Here is a 16168-nt window from a genome sequence, read left to right as displayed (position 1 = left end):
AGTGGATGCAGTGGCACCCACCCAGGCTCCTGACTCCTGGGTATGGCATCCTGGTACTGAGCAGCCTGGAATTGAGGGCTTCAGTCAGGGTACAGCAAACAACACCCTCAGCGAGGCAAGGGTCCCTCTCCACATCCAGAACAGTGAAAGTACACACTGAGAGTAAACCAAAGTGCCCCAGATAGGCCACCACACACACCAAACCTGGGACAGCATCTTTGCCTACTGTTGTGGTGCCCCTGAACCTCCATGGGTAGTCTGATTGAGAAGCCTTGATCTTCTCCAGCACACAGACGTCCTTACTACGAAGACAAGAAGGTAGGCCAGCCTGTAATCCCAACACGGGAGGTGAGCAGAACTGAGTCAAGAAGATTGCAGTATGAGGCCAAGTTGGGCTATATGCCCAAGTCAGGACATCCTGGGCTATACAGACAGAAAATGGGGGAAAACAGTGTGACCCTCAGTGGAGAGAGTGGGTCACTTAGGTGTGTTTATACACAGGACTCATCCCTGTATACATACATCCCTAAACATATAGCTCAGGGCAACCTGGGCTATACAGACAGACAAAGCAGGGAGTGGTGAAGGAGAATAAAGGAAGAAGACTCCCAGCCTCTTGACTACCAGGCCTTACACAGTATGCTCTGAGGTGGTGGGCATAGTAGGTGACCCTGGAGTCCAGAAACCAGCCAGATACAGGTGTCCTAATGTCTGCTGAGCCTATAACCCCAGAGAACAGGACTCCTTATCCAGTGGCTACCCAGTGAGAAGGAGGAGTATCAAGAAGTACTGGCTATGGGAATATGCCCCTGATGACTCCTAAGAAGCCACTTTCCTGTGCTCAAAGACAACAGAGGATCAAAAACCACACCCTGAGGGATACAGGCTCAGAGGAACACTGTCACACTTGTGTCTGAGACACAGTCTGAGGGACAGGAACCAACACACCTAAGAGGCCCACTCTCTGCCACTGAGGGACGCAGCCTGAGAAAGATGGACACACTGATATGAGTAACACATTCAGGAGTAGGGAAACACATATGTGAGAGACAAAATTCCTGAAGTAAAGGAACACACATTTGGGGGAAGAACTTCTTATGAAACAGGGAGATGTTCATGACTGAGGAACACACTTGGTGGCACAGGGACACACTTATTGAGGGGCACACTCTGAGGAGCAAAGACACACACATGTGTGAGGTACATAGTCTTTGAGGAACAGTGTTGCACACATCTGAAGGACACAATCTTGAGGTGAAGAGAATCAGGGACACACTCAGAGCTGAGGGACACATTAGGGACACAGGTTAAGGTGAAAGGATACACATTTGAAGGCATACTCTGAGAAGCATGGTTACATACACCTGAGGCCATGCCTGACTGAGGGAAGCAGCCTCTGAGGAACAGAAGCGCATACGTATCTGAGGGCTACTCTGTGACAAAATGATATACTGTAAAGGGACACTCTGAGAATAGGGACATGAACATGTCATTGTGGAAGAGAATCTGGCTTCACATGTGCAGCTTGAAGGTGTCCACTGGCCAATAGAGACATGGGAACTTTGGCACTGTTGGGTTGTATGCCAGGATGAAGAGATGACTCGGGTCATCCTTGCCTCACTTTTCCTCAGGCCTCGCCATCTGTCAGTCAAAAGTTGGCATGTCTCATGACCCTAGAGCTAGGAAATTGGACCATAAAGCTGTCTGATCAGTTATTTGCTTTGCTCAGAGTCTAGGGTGGCCGTCCTGGATGCCAAACTCCTATCATGATTGTGGAGTTGTAGGTTACTCCATAAACTGCCTTGATAGACAGTGGGACACCCAGGATTATCTGATCCCATCTGAAACAGTTCCCTTTTCATGTCTCTCTAAAGCTGAGGTTGAGGCACAGACGTGGGGAGATGTATCTCTGGGAAAAGCAGAGAGCACATACAGACTACACCAACTTTCCTCTAGGGCCATCGGCAAGGCCTTAACTCACTGGAAATAGGTGACTGTCAGGGCCAGAAGGTTCTTTTCCATCTCAACTCTCATGGCTCCCATCTTCTCATCATCACTGTAGGCAATGTCCTCACGAATGCCGGAAAAGGCGATCTCATACCAGAAGCCTAAAAACTGGGGGATAGGGGTTAGAAGGATGAACTGCCCAAGTGTATCAGCATCCAGAATTTGGGACCCTGAGAACCATTCTAGATCCCTCCCTTCCAAGGAATGCAGCAGTCTGGAAAGTTCTAGAGGTGAAGGGTACCCAAGATGGTGAGTATTGAAGTCTGGCTAGGCAGGATCCAACCCCCATGGAAAAGTACTGAACTTGGTTCACTATAACTGTGACTACCTGGCTTATGTAGAATTCTTCATTTAGTGCAAGCTCTGGGTCAAGAGTCCAGCCCATGAACAGACACATGTGCAGCCCCAGCAGAGTGAAGACTATGTTGCTCTCCATGTGCCTAGTTGGTAGTACCTGGGCTCAGCTCCCCAACCACAGGAAGCCATAGCCTTTGGCTCAGAGCCTCTGAACTTTATATCCTTCCTGTGGGTGCTTGGAATAAGCATAGAATGTTCTCATTAGGGTGGGTTAGAAATCCAACCAGGTGACTCACCTATCTGCTGGATAGCAGGGCCTCAGGGGATTGCCTCCAGGGGGCACAGATCTTGCCCCTGGTTGTCCACTCATATATGCATGAATCCACTCAGCAATTGAGCTGCTCATTTCCAGTTGTGTGTGGGTGACAGAGCAGGCTCCACCAAAGCCTCTTGACAGGGTTTAGTCAGAGGCACAGAGAAGATAAAGATTTGCTAGGGGCAGAACTCTGCCAACTGTAGCAAGTGATCCAGGCAACAGAGGCCTGGGAACAGCGGGGGCAGGACTGAGGGCACTGGAGCCAAGCATGGTTGGATCTGTGCAGCTTTATGTTCATCAGGATGAGAATCTTAAGGAGTAGGTCAGAACATCGTGAACCCCCTCCAGCCTATGACTATCTTAATGAGTACTTTGAAGAAGCCACAGCAGTCACCCAAGGGCCACCAGATGAGCAGCCAGAATGCCTGGACTAAAGCCAGCCCTGCTTCCCTGGCACTATCTTTACTCCCAAACTTGTTTTTGTGGGCAGAGACCACAGTCTCCAGCTTTCAGGTGAAGAACAAGACACATAGGTCCAAGCCACCTATATAGTCTCCACAGCAAAGAGACAGCCCCTTGTGACATCATCCCCTAGGGAAAACCCTGGCCCTGACCCTGCAGAGCACAGACAAGGATAGAGGAGTACTGGCAACTACAGCCAGAGTTCAAATGATAAAGAGTGGGAAAGAGGAGACAAGGAGAAGACAAGGAGAATGGTTAAGGAATATAAAAATGATACAGGGCTCAAAGCCCCAGAGGAAGGAACAGCTAATGCATGTGGAGGTGATGGTCAGTTGGATCTTCTGGTTGCCCAGCTAGTGGACTGATGCACCTCTTTATTCCCTATGAGGGCCAAAGCCAGTGTTCCCAGAATACTTCTTGAAAACCAGTCACCAGATATTCTGGAGCTCAGAAAAAGTCAGGCACCCATTAGTGCTGTGTCCAGAGCCCTTTTCATCTGAACAAGCCCTAGATTGGCAGCCAGGGATCAATTCAATCCTCTCTGACCCCTCCAACCTCAAAAGAACATTGGGCCTGTTCAGAACTGAGCTTTCTTGAAGCTAATGATCTTGTCCTAGAAATGGTGATTTGTATGCGCTCACTCAAGTCCAATGAAGTAAGCTCAAGGAACATTCAGCATCAGGGGTTTGTTTGTTTGTTTATTTATTAGTTCAAGTTAGGGAACAAGCTTGTTTAACATGTAAGTCCCTTTTCCCTCTCCCTCCCCTCACCCCATCCCTCCTCCGCCACCCCCAACCTACCCCCTACTCCATCCACCCACCACTCCCCAGGCAGGGTAGGGCCCTCACCGGGGGCTCTGCAGTGTCCTCCAAATCTTCCTGTAGTGAGCCTGGGACCTTCCCCATGTGTCCAGGGCCAGAGTGTATCCCTTCATGTAGGATGGGCTCTCAAAGTCCCTTCTTGCACCAGGGAAAAATACTAATCCACTACCAGCGGTGCCCTGGAGTACAGAGGCCTCCTTATTGACATCCATATTCAGAGGTCTGGATCAGTCTTGTACTGGCCTCCCAGACAGTATCTGGGGTCGATGTGCTCTCCCTTGTTTAGGCCAAATGTTCCTGTGGGTCTCTCCAACCTGGTACAGACCCCTTCGCTCTTCATTCCTCCCTCACTTCAACTAAATTCCAGATTTCAGCTCAGTGTATATCTGTGGATGTCTGTCTCTGCCTCCATCAGCCACTAGATGAGGGCTCTAGGATGGCATAAAGAGAAGTCATCAATCTCATTTTAGGGAAAGTGCTTTTAGGTTATCCTCTCTTGTTACGATAAATCTTTTTGCCAAAAGCCGCTTTTTGCCAAAAACCTCCACGTGCCAGCTTTACGCCAGCCGCCCGCCCGAGTTAGGCCCAAATGAACACACAGAGAGACTTGTATTAGTTACAAAGCTGCTTGGCCAATGACTAGGATTCTCATTTGTTAGCTCAGTCTCAATTACCATACATCTATATATTTTATGGGACTTATCTTATCGGATGCCTTATTGGCGTCCCTCCTTGCTGGTGAATCACATCGTGCCACCGGAGCAGGAGCCGAGGGGAAAAGAGAGCGACACTTCCTTTTTCCTCTTCTTAAATATGAGTCTCCTTGCTATGTCACTTCCTGTCTGGAACACCACTTCTCTACTACATTTCCCAGAATCCTCTTTGACTCTAGTCCAGCCTAACCTGCTGTCTCATTGGCCAAGCAAATACTTTATTTATAAACATACACAGAAGTATTTCCCCCATCACTCTCTAACATTGCCTGGATTGTCAGATCGTGTCATCCTTGTAGGTCTCTGGAGATCTCCCTAGTTCCAGGTCTCTTCTCGGACCTATAGTGGCTCCCTCTGATACGGTATCTCTCATCCTGCTCTCTCTCCTCTATTCTTCCCCCAACTCAATATTTCTGCTCCTCCATTTCCTCTCCTCTCCTCCTCTTCTCTTGCTCTTATTGTGGCAGCTCCCTCTCCCCTACCCTCATGCTCCCAATTAGCTCAGGAGTTCATGCCACTTCCCATTGCTGGGAACCATTTATCCCTTAGAGTCCTTCATGTTTCCTGGTTTCTTTGGTGAAGAGGATTATAGGCTGGTAATCCTTTGCTCTATGTCTAAAATTCATATATTTCTTCTAGTTCCATCCATTTGCCTGCGAATTTCAAGATTCCATTGCTTTTTTCTGCTGAGTAGTACTCCATTGTATACATGTACCACATTTTCTCAATCCATTCTTCAGTTGAGGGGCATCTAGGTTGCTTCCAGGTTCTGGCTATACAAACAATGCTGCTATGAACATGGTTGAACATATGTCCGTGTTGTATGAACATGCACTATTTGGGTATATACCCAAGAGAAGAATGGCAGGATCTTGAGGTAGACTGATTCCTGTTTTTCTGAGCAACCGCCATACTGATTTCCAGAGTGGTCTTACAAGTTTGCACTCCCACCAGCAATGGAGGAGTGTTCCTTTTTCTACACATCCTTTCCAGCATAGATTGTCATTGGTATTTTTGATTTTAGCTGTTCTGACAGGTGTGAGGTGGTATCTCAGAGTTGTTTTGAGTTGCATTTCTCTGATGGCCAAGGATTTTGAGCACTTTCTTAAGTGTCTTTCAGCCATTTCAGATTCCTCTGTTGAGAATTCTCTATTTAGTTCTGCACCCCACTTTTTAATTTCATTGTTTGGTGTTTTGGTGGCTAGCTTCCTGAGCTCTGTATATATTTTGGAAATCAGTCCTCTGTCAGATGTGGGATCGGTGAAGATCTTTTCCCATTCTGTGGGAGGTCGTTTTGTCCTACTGACTGTTTCCTGTGCCTTGCAGAAGCTTCTCAGTTTCAGGAGGTCCCATTTATTAATTGCAGACCTCAATGTCTGTGCTACTGGCATAATGTTCAGGAAGCAGTCTCCTGTGGCAATTTCTTCAAGGTTAATTCCCACTTTCTCTTCTAGAAGATTCAGTGTGGCTGGATTTATGCTGAGATCTTTGATCCATTTGCACTTAATTTTTGTGCGTGGTGACAGATATGGATCTATCTGCAATTTTCTGCATGTTCAAATCCAATTGTGCCAGCACCATTTGTTGATGATACTATCTTTTTTCCATTGTATAGATTTAGCACCTTTGTCAAAAATAAGATGTTCCTAGGTGCATGGGTTAATATCAGGGTTTTCAATTCGATTCCATTGGTCTATCTGTCTATTTTTGTGCCAATACCAAGCTGTTTTCAGAACTATGGCTCTATAGTAGAGCTTGAAGTCGGGGATGGTGATGCCTCCAGAAGATCCTTTATTGTAAAGAGTTGTTTTGGCTATCCTGGGTTTTTCATTTTTCCATATAAAGTTGAGTATTGATTTTGATGGGGATTGCGTTGAATCTGTAGATTGCTTTTGGCAGGATTGCCATTTTTACTATGTTAATTCTATCTATCCAGGAGCATGGGAGATCTTTCCATTTTCTGGTATCTTCTTTAATTTCTTTCTTTAAAGTCTCAAAGTTCTTATTATACAGGTCTTTCACTTTTTTGGTTAGTGTTACCCCAAGGTATTTTATGTTGCTTGTGGATATTGTGAAAGGATAAGGTGAAATCAGGTGTTTCCCTGATTTCTTTCTCATTGGATTTATCATCTGTATATAGTAGGGCTACTGATTTTTTTGAGTTAATTTTGTATCCTGCTGCCTTGCTGAAGATGTTTATCAGCCATAGGAGTTCCCTGGTAGAGTTTTTGGTTCTTGTTTGTTTTGGATTTATTGTTGGTGGTGTCAGTGTGTGTGGATTTTCCCCTCCTGTTTCTTTTTGTGTTTGGTAAAATTAGATTATCTATTGCCTGTGTTTTTGTGAGTGTAGTTATGATCATTGGGTTGGAGTTTTCCTTCCAGAACCTTCTGCAGTGCTGGATTTGTGGATATGTATTGTTTAAATCTGTTTTTGTCGTGGAATATCTTGTTTTCTCCATCTATAGTGACTGAAAGTTTTGCTGGGTACAGTAGTCTGGGTTGACATCCATGCTCCCTTAGTGCTTGTAGGGTATCTATCCAAGACCTTCTGGCTTTTAGAGTTTCCATTGAGAAGTCAGGTGTGATTCTGATTGGTTTGCCTTTATATGCTATTTGGCCTTTTTCCTTTGCTGCTCTTAATATTTTCTCTTTATTCTGTAGATTTGGTGTTTTGATTATTATGTGTCAGGGGACTTCTTTTTATGGTCGAGTCTGTTTGGTGTCCTCTAAGCTTCTTGTACTTTCATAGGCATATCCTTCCGTAGGTTGGGGATGTTTTCTTCTATGACTTTGTTGAATATATTTTCTGTACCTTTGAGCAGTGTTTCTTCACCTTCTTCTATACCTATTATTCTTAGGTTTGGCCTTTTCATGGTGTCCCATATTTCCTGGATATTTTGTGTTAGGGATTTGTTGAACTTGAGGTTTTCTTTGGTTGATGAATGTATATCCTCTAGCGAGTCTTCAATAGCTGAGGTTCTCTTTTCCATCTCTTGAATTCTATTGGTTATATTCACATCTTTAGTTCCTGATCGTTTATCCAGCCTTTCCATTTCCACCATCGACTCATTCTGTGTTTTCTTTATTGTGTCTATTTCAGCTTTCATGCTTTGAACTGTTTCAAGAACGTCCTTCACTTGTCTGGATGTTTTTTCTTGGGTTTCTTTAGATTCTTTAAGAGATTTGTTTATTTCTTGAATTTTTTGGTTTGTCTTTTCCTCCATTTTGTGTAATTTTTTGTTTGCTTTTTCTTCAATTTCTTTAAGGGATTTTCTTGTTTCCTCTTTAAAGATCTCTATCATCTTGCCGAGATAATTTTTGAGGTCCATCTCATCTTCATGCTCTGTGTTGGGCTTTTCAGATCCTGTTGGAGTGGAGTCCCTAGATTCTGGTGGTGTCATATTGGTCTTTCTGTTGTTGAGTGAAATCTTATTCTGTCTTCTTCCCATATCTTCTTCTAGTGGGTACAGGTGGGGTCTCTCTATCTCCTCTTGTGACCCAGTGGTGTGTAGGGGCCAGGAATTCAATGTCTGAAACTCTGGATGGTCTTGCCTCTCCTGGTAGTCTTCTCACTTGTTCGTGGGTCGGACGATGGAGAGGGATGGAAGAGTAGGGTGTTATCAGATTCAGGGAGCTCCTCCCTGCCTGGGCATGTCTACCCCAAGCAGGCAGGTGCAGGCGGGGGGGGGGAGTGTCGGGGTGAATGATGGTTTGGGCGGGGGTTGGGTAAGGGCAGAGGCTCACTCACCTCGTTCGTGGGTTGGTCGGCAGAAAGGGATGGAAGAATCCAGCACCAGGAGTTTTGAGGGGGTTGTATGCCCACCGGTAACTGTAAGAATCTGTTTTTTTAGGGAATTTCTGTGCAAAAAGGAATGTTCAGGAGAGATGGAAAACATTTTTCCTGACTTTTGAGGAAATAAAGAAACCCTTCAGGATCCTGCTAAACTGCACTCTGTCCTGCTCATCCTCCAACAAGACAGACACAGGGGCCACTGCAATACCTTGTCATCTCCAGAATGTAGCACCAGGTACTGCGTGCGTACTGGCCTCAGGAAAGGTGCCCTGTTATAGACTCAATTCTGTCCTCTGAATGTCAGCTGCCCATCTGTCCAGTGGGGACAAGACACCTAAAGGGATGTGTTAAGGATAGTTGTAGAAGTAGTCAACCAATAAAGCAGGCAGTGGAAGGGTTAGAGGCCCCCTCACAGTCAGAGCTACACATTTCTGCACGTCTTTTCCAGAGGCTCTGCCCCCTCCCTGGCTTTGACCATGTGGCAGCCCTTTTTGAAAAGCATTTTTCTGCTGCTCCTCTGCCCAGATGCCCCACAAAGTTCCAGACCTACTCTCATTTTTCCTTGTAGCATCCCAGAGTGCCTCCAGCATTCATGAACTCCAGCATTCCAGTATGAGGAAGGTACTGTGGGACCCACTGCTCAGGATAGTGTGAATGGGGCAGGACAGGGCAGGGTGGAGCAGGACCTTTTCACATGGGAGTCTGGACTGGCCGCCCTGTGTGTGAGGCACATTCTTCACCAAGCATTCCCAGAAAATGCAGGCTTGTCTCTGCCACCTGGGCAAGAGAAACATTCCTGACACCCCTTTCCCTGCCCCCCAGGAAAGATGCTGGGCAGCATTTGGCAGCTGGGTTTATTTGAAGCAGTGCAGGAGGCCCTCCAGGCGAGAGCATGAGAGGCCAGGTAGGTGGGGCTGCAGCCGCAGGCCAGGGCAGAAGCTATTCAGACCAGTCCCTGGAGGCAGAACAGAAGAGCTTCAGGAACCCTGTGCTGGTCAAGCATCATAAGCTAGGTACCTGGTACCTCAGCTGCCTGGTTTTGGCAAAGCATTGGTTCCCTGAGCCTTGGAGTCTCTATCTGCAAAATGAGCTATTGTGGCAACTGGCTGTGATGGTGAGGTTGGATAGGTAGTGGGTTAGCACGGTGTTAGACATAGGAAACCTCAAGATATCGAACAGCTGATTTCCCCATCCCACTAACTGGCAGGACACGAAGAGGCAGAACTGTCCCCGAGCCCTGGACATCCCTGCTGGACAAGGTACCCTTTCCTCCAACCTAGTTCTGTCCCACCCCCAAAAGCCCAGCATGACAGCTTGGAGCCACATGGCAGACTCTTCTTTTCAAACTACAAAACAGATGCATCTGAAGCTGCCTATCAGCGCTGTTGATTGTCCTGGTCAGAGGAGGGATGGACCAGGACCAGGATCTAGTAGTGCCAGCATGAAGGCTGGGCTGCAATGTAGACCAAGGGTAGTGGGATCACCTCTTTCAAGAGCTCAGCACACCTCCCTGTGGGAAGGGGCAGTATGTGGTACAGTCAGGAGGGCATCAGACACCATAACAGGGGCCTGATCCAGCATCCTTCCCAAGGTGCCATGGTCACTATGTTGGGTCAGCATGTAATGGCCTTGGTCTTCTGTCATTGCCCAAAATCTCCAGAAGCTGGGCTCATCCTCAGTCTCAAGGCTCTGAGCTGTGGAGTACAGCAGAGCTGGGCTGGCAGCCTGAAGTAAGGCAGCCACAGAGTTCTGCACCAACCAAGGCTGAACTTAACTGAAGTACTTGAGCACATGGAAGTTTCTGCCCTGCCAGAGCAGGGACAACTTCAGGATGGTGTAGTGCTCATAGTCTGTTTCCAGCACACAGATCTTCCTGTTGCCTTCAGGAATCAGTGGCAGGGTTAGGGAGCCTTGCTCAAATCTCAGTACTAGAGGGGGCTGACCTTGAAGGCTGGATCTGCAGAATCTAACTCTCTTCTGTTTCTGCCTAGTGCTGGGACCTGCCTGTGATAGACATCCTGGGAAGATAACCTCTGAAGGTCAGCTCAGTACATTAGCAGAGATGAGGAGCCTGGGGTCCAGGGCCTGAGAATCCCAGGAAGGGCACAGGGAGCCTTGAGGCCAGGGGAGATAGCAAGATAGTGTCCAGAGCCAGGAAACTTAAGTAACAAGGCAATAATAGTAGTTATCAGGAAAAGCAAAATCCCCCGCAGTGTCTCTTCTTGAACCCACTGATGTTTCCGTCAGCTAAAAAGCAACAGTGTTTAAGAACCTGCCAGCCTTCATTTCACCTGCTGGGCACATTCCTGAGTGAGGCATTCCTTCAGAAAGGTGCTGGCAAGCTGGGGAGCATCCTGGAGCCTAGGATCCACAGGAAAGGAACCATGCATGGGGATAGGTTTGCCCTAGCCTCTCACCTTCAGGGAGCCATCCAGCTACTACCCACACGTTCCTATCAACCAATAATAGGGCTTTATCTTAAGCCCTTGCTTATATTTTGGCAGAGATGCAGCTCTAGGAACCTGAGATCTAGCTTTCTCTGCAGTTGGAGGGCACAAGCGGTTGGATACAGGGAAAGCTGGTCCATATACTGATGATCTCACCGCTATAAGAGGTACACTCTGGGCAGTGCTCAACTACATATATGTCTCTTCTTTCCCAGCAGGTCACATCTGTAAATGACCCAGGCCTCTTACTTGTTGTACACAGCCTTCACGGTGATGTCCCTTCCACTGAAGATGAGGAACAAACCCTCTATCCTCCTTTGAGTCTTCAGCACCAGGTTCTGATCAGAAGCCACAGCCACTTCCTTCCAGAATCCTGAAATCTAGGGAACAGAACTGGAGCTATCAAGCCAAACTGGGTTTCCAGCTCCTGGGCTATTGAGGACATTTCAGGGACCCTCGGGCAGGGACTGCGTGGGCTCTGAGAGTTCAATAGATAGTCATGAGACTGTGAGGACATTTGTGCTTAGCCAAGTTTTCCTTCTCAGGGAACCTATCAGGACACCAGACATAAATGTTCCTTCCAGAAGATCCTGACACAAGACTGGATATCACCTGAAACTTTTAGAAAGTAGTTACTGTTAGAAGAGAAAAGAATCTGTGACCCCCAAAGCCTGATCCCTCTGAGTTTACAATGTGACTCTGCTGGTCTAGGGAAGGATCTGGGGCATAGAAAGAGGAATCCAAGCAAACAAGCTGTCCACTCTGGAGAAGTCCCTTCTGGCTCCACAGTGCACAGGGATGGGGTCAGAGGAATCCTTTGAACCAGGGAGCAGGAAGGGACCCAAAATCTGTAAATCACCCAGGACTCACAGGTGACCGGGCTGAGGACACCTGTGCCTTGACACAGGTGGCACATGAGAGAACTCAGGGAGGGGAGAGGTCCATGGAACTCAGAGACTCACTCTGACCCTGCACTCCCTGCCCTTTTGGGGATGGGGGCCTCAAGAGTGGGTCCTGCCTCTGCCAGCTATGATGTAGCAAACTAGGAGTCGGATAATGGTTATACACTTTTCCCTCCCAGTCTAACTTCCCATCAAGCTCCAGAAATGCCCCCAAGCTAAGAAGAGGCACCTTCTCTGGCACCAGGTCCACTGTTGTAGACTCTGCCTGCAGCAGGTACACCAGGAAGAGTCCCCAGATGGTGTTCAGCAGCCTGGCTTCCATCTCAGGGCCTATCTTGTGGCTTCTGCTTATGCAGGGCATGGGCTTATATTTGGAGAGTGTGCAAGCATGTGCAACCACCCAGGGAATGTCAGTGGGCAAAGCTGACTGCCAGCTACCCAGAGACTCAATTTCTGCTCACTCTACATCAACCCACATCCAGACAGGGGCTGGACCAAGCTAAGACGGCACTCAAGCTGCCTCCATCCTAGTATTTGGACAATGATGGACCATACACTGAGGCTACACCATCTCAGTTTCCCCATTTGTACCAGTGTATTTTAAAACAACAGCAAAATATTGAACTGGGCATGGAGCCCTGGGTCATGCACCTCCCAGGAATCTCACTTCCTGCAACATCTTGCACACCAGGACCACTGTCCACTCTGCCTATGACCTCTCTTGGCTGCAAGTTTCCACAAAGTCCTGGGAAATGACACAACTTGAGTGTGTGTGATGTATGTATATTTGTATATGGTATTTGTGTGTGTGTATGTGTGTGTGTGTGTGTGTGTGTGTGTGTGTGTGTGTGTGTGTGTGTCTGTTGGAGAAATGTGTGCACATATTCACATGGGTGTGGAAGCCAGAGGTCAACCTCAGGTGTTGCTCCTCAGGTATCATTCACTTTGTGGTTTGTTTTGTTTATTTGTTTGTTTGTTTGGTTGGTTGATCAGTTAGTTAGTTCATTTGGTTGGTTGGTTGATTGGCTGGCTGGTTGGTCCATTGGTTGGTTGATTGGCTGACTGGTTGGTCCATTGGTTGATTGGTTGGTGGATCTGTTGATTGGTTTGTTAGTTCATTGGTTGGTTGGTTTGTTGGTTGGTTGGCTACTTATTCTTTGAGACAGCCTCTCTCACTAACCTTGCTGAGGAGGCCAGGCTTCCTAGCCATTGAACCCTAGAGATCCACCTATCTCTGTTTCCAGAGCACTGCATCCTGTGATTTCAAATGCACACCACCATTCTTGGCTTTTTACCTGGGTTCTGAGGGAAACACTTTATCAACTGGGACATCCTCCCAGCCCCAATGACACAGTTTTTAAATATATGAAAACAAACATTTCTTGGACCACTGAGACTTTTAAGACAATTTTTATTTTGAAAATCAACTTTATTTGTGATCAATATTAAAACAAAGCCTCTCACTCTTTGGGAAAGAAAGCTAAAATTGGCACCCCAAAAAGAACTTGGTCACCTTGGGACCCAACTCTCTAGCTTGAAGATTGTACAGCTGATGGTCAGGTGCTTTGAGGCTTGTAGGGGCCCCAGGATACCTAAAACAACTCTCTCCAGGTCAGTATCCCTCATCCTGAAGGACTGGTCTCTAATCTTTTGGACCCACATGGAGCTGCTCCAGACTTGGACAGCTCACAGGGAGGTCACAGCCACTGAAGCCCACCCTCCAGAAGCAACCAGGCTAGAGAAAACACTAGGGTGGGCTGCCAGAAAGGTGTAAGGGATGAGTTGGAAAGGAAGCACACTGGTTAAAAACACAAGGAACCATCCAAAGACCATGGGACATCGGAAGGGAAGGTGAAGACCCACTGGTCCCAACAACAGGCTGACAAGTCAGGGTCCCTGGGGACACAGAGATGGGTTTTGCTGGCAGGAGTGAGAAAAAGGGAAGTGGAGTGGGTGGCATCTGGTTTTCTGGGTGACCAGGACAGGATGAGGGCAGCAGCTGTGAGGGCTGACTGCTTCTGTTTCTTGTTTTCTGAGGAACACAGACATTGATGAGCAATGGACCAGAACTCCAGCACCTTCTGGATCCTCATACCTGGCCCTTTGAAGAGTGAGAACTAGACCCATTGAAAGAATGGGGTTCTGTGACACCAAGGCAACAGCAGTGATGGTCCCTGGGGAAGAACCCCTGTATCCCACCTCTCATTCAAGAGCAACACAGAGCCTATCATGTGACCTTGAATAACTTGCCCAGTCTCTGTACCTCAGTGTCTTAATCTGAGAAACAAGAATGAAAAGAGCTACTCGCCTCCAGGAGTCTGTCATGGAACACACATAACAGCTAGCCAAGCAAGGTCTAGAAGCACACTGGCCACTGCCCTGACCCAATTCTCAAGCTCCCAGAGGTCCAAATCATTTTCCCAAGATCACATCAGTGGTGGGAAGCAAAACCCAGACAAGTCAACTCCATGGTCCTCCTCCTGTTCCAGCTCCAACTCCTACATCCAACCAATGAGACCTAAAGTAGTCTGGAGCCTGGTAGCCAGGAACCATCTTCACAGGGCATCTTCACCAAAATACACTATGCTCAATTTTCCCTGTGGATGCAGCAATGTCTCTACACCAAATGTAAATGAAACCTCCTGCCCCCTCTCCCAGGAGAACCCTCAGTGGCCAGAATCCACTTCAGTCTCCCAGGAGGGCTGGGATCAAGACAGGGCCCACTGTGCCCTGCTCAAGGGCATCTCCAAAGAGTCACAGAGCCATGGAGATACAGAATCTGTTTATTGGGTAGTAAGAGAAGAGACAAGGTAGGGAGAGAGGTGGGGTCCAAAGTGGCCCCAAGAGGGTCTCACTTGGTTCCTAAGATCATGGTGAGAGTGCTGGTCCTGAGGTTGTGCTCCTACACAAAAAAGAGCACACTAACTCCATCATCACTCTCTTGACAGATGTCCTTGCTACTCCCCACAAGCTGAGCACTGTCCACGAGGCTGTCAACCCACAAAGATGGAAACTGTAAACCTTCATACACACACTACTGCTATGGCCTCTGGCCTCAGACTAGAATGCCTCCCCTGGCACCTGCCCAGAGACCTTAGAGACTCACCACACTTCTAAGTCCCTCACTTTTACGGGACCCCTAGGCTCTCTGCCAGGCCCAGGGCAGAGGGAAAATGACAGTGATTTGGCACTGATTCTATCCCCTTATATTTTCCAAACCACCTGATGGTGGAGGCTTAGGCAAGCTCAGTGGGGCTGTGTAGATCCATGGAAAGTCAAAGCAGTGCACATGCTCACAGCCCTAGGGTAAGTACGGAGGGAGAAGAGAATAATCAGAGGCCTATGAGGTCTGGAAATGTACCAAGATATAGAGAACTAGGAGGGTAGGAAGATAGCAAGAGAGGACTACAGATGTGAAGAAACCACAAGTGTGTCTCCCCACCATACCAGGACAATCCTTAAGAGTGTCACACACACACACACACACACACACACACACACACACACACACACACACACACTCCCTAGACTCAGGTTGTTGGGTCCTTTCCCATTGGGTTCTACTGGGTCTACTGATCATCTCGTGACTAAGGGTGACCTGCTGTGCCCTTCCCCATTGGGGTCCACTGACCGTCTCCTGACTAGGAGTTTGCTTCCTTGTTTCCCTCCTTCTGACTAGGTCTGAATGCAAGAATGCCAACTGTCCACTCATCCTTATTGCAGGGGGTGGGGGTGGGTGGGTGAGGGTTGGGGAGTTGGGTGCATGAACCTCTGACCTGAATAACTTTCCACTGTGTCTGCTGTCTGCTGTTTAAGTCTCCTCTCCTTTGAAATAAATTGCATTCTCCTTGGAAGAATGACCCATTGTCTTGTCTTTATTTGAATCCTCAGCTTCCCTCGCATGAACCTGTGAGAAGTTGTAGTGCGGGCACTATAGTGGGACAGCTTTCGTGCAGCCCAGCCTGATCTTGAACACACCAAGTTGACCTTGAATTTATGATCCTTGTGAATTCTGGGATTACAGGAGTGTTACACCAAGTCCTGCAGTACTTAGACTGTTTCATGGCATGTAAATGGTAAGAGTAATTGACTTGATATTTAGTGGCACCTCTCATCTGAAGGCTGGGTGGCTGGATGTTTAATCTCTCTCACACACACACACACACACACACACACACACACACACACACACACACACACACACACACACAGGCACACACAAAACAGAAAAACCTAAACTCTAGAATTTATGTTTAAGGTTATTTAGAAAATATGGAAGCACCTTGCTTTTGAAAGGGGTTTACTGCTATGAGGTTTACTTCATAGCTAGATTACTCGTTTTAGTTTCAGCTTCGGTAACATAATATTTTTGTCACCTGGTAACTGTTTGATGGCTTGTTGTCTGTCAGA

At 47.5% G+C, this 16168-nt stretch overlaps 1 pseudogene; it reads right to left on the bottom strand.

The window, feature by feature from the left end:
- Window positions 1–1977: 1977 nt before the first annotated feature.
- Window positions 1978–12080, bottom strand: LOC100769278 (annotated as a pseudogene).
- Between the last annotated feature and the right edge of the window lie 4088 nt (window positions 12081–16168).

Source organism: Cricetulus griseus, chromosome 6 (assembly GCF_003668045.3).
Source record: "Cricetulus griseus strain 17A/GY chromosome 6, alternate assembly CriGri-PICRH-1.0, whole genome shotgun sequence".
NCBI lineage: Eukaryota > Metazoa > Chordata > Mammalia > Rodentia > Cricetidae > Cricetulus > Cricetulus griseus.
Note: the sequence above shows the minus strand (reverse complement) of the source record. Positions and strands in the feature narration are given on the sequence as shown.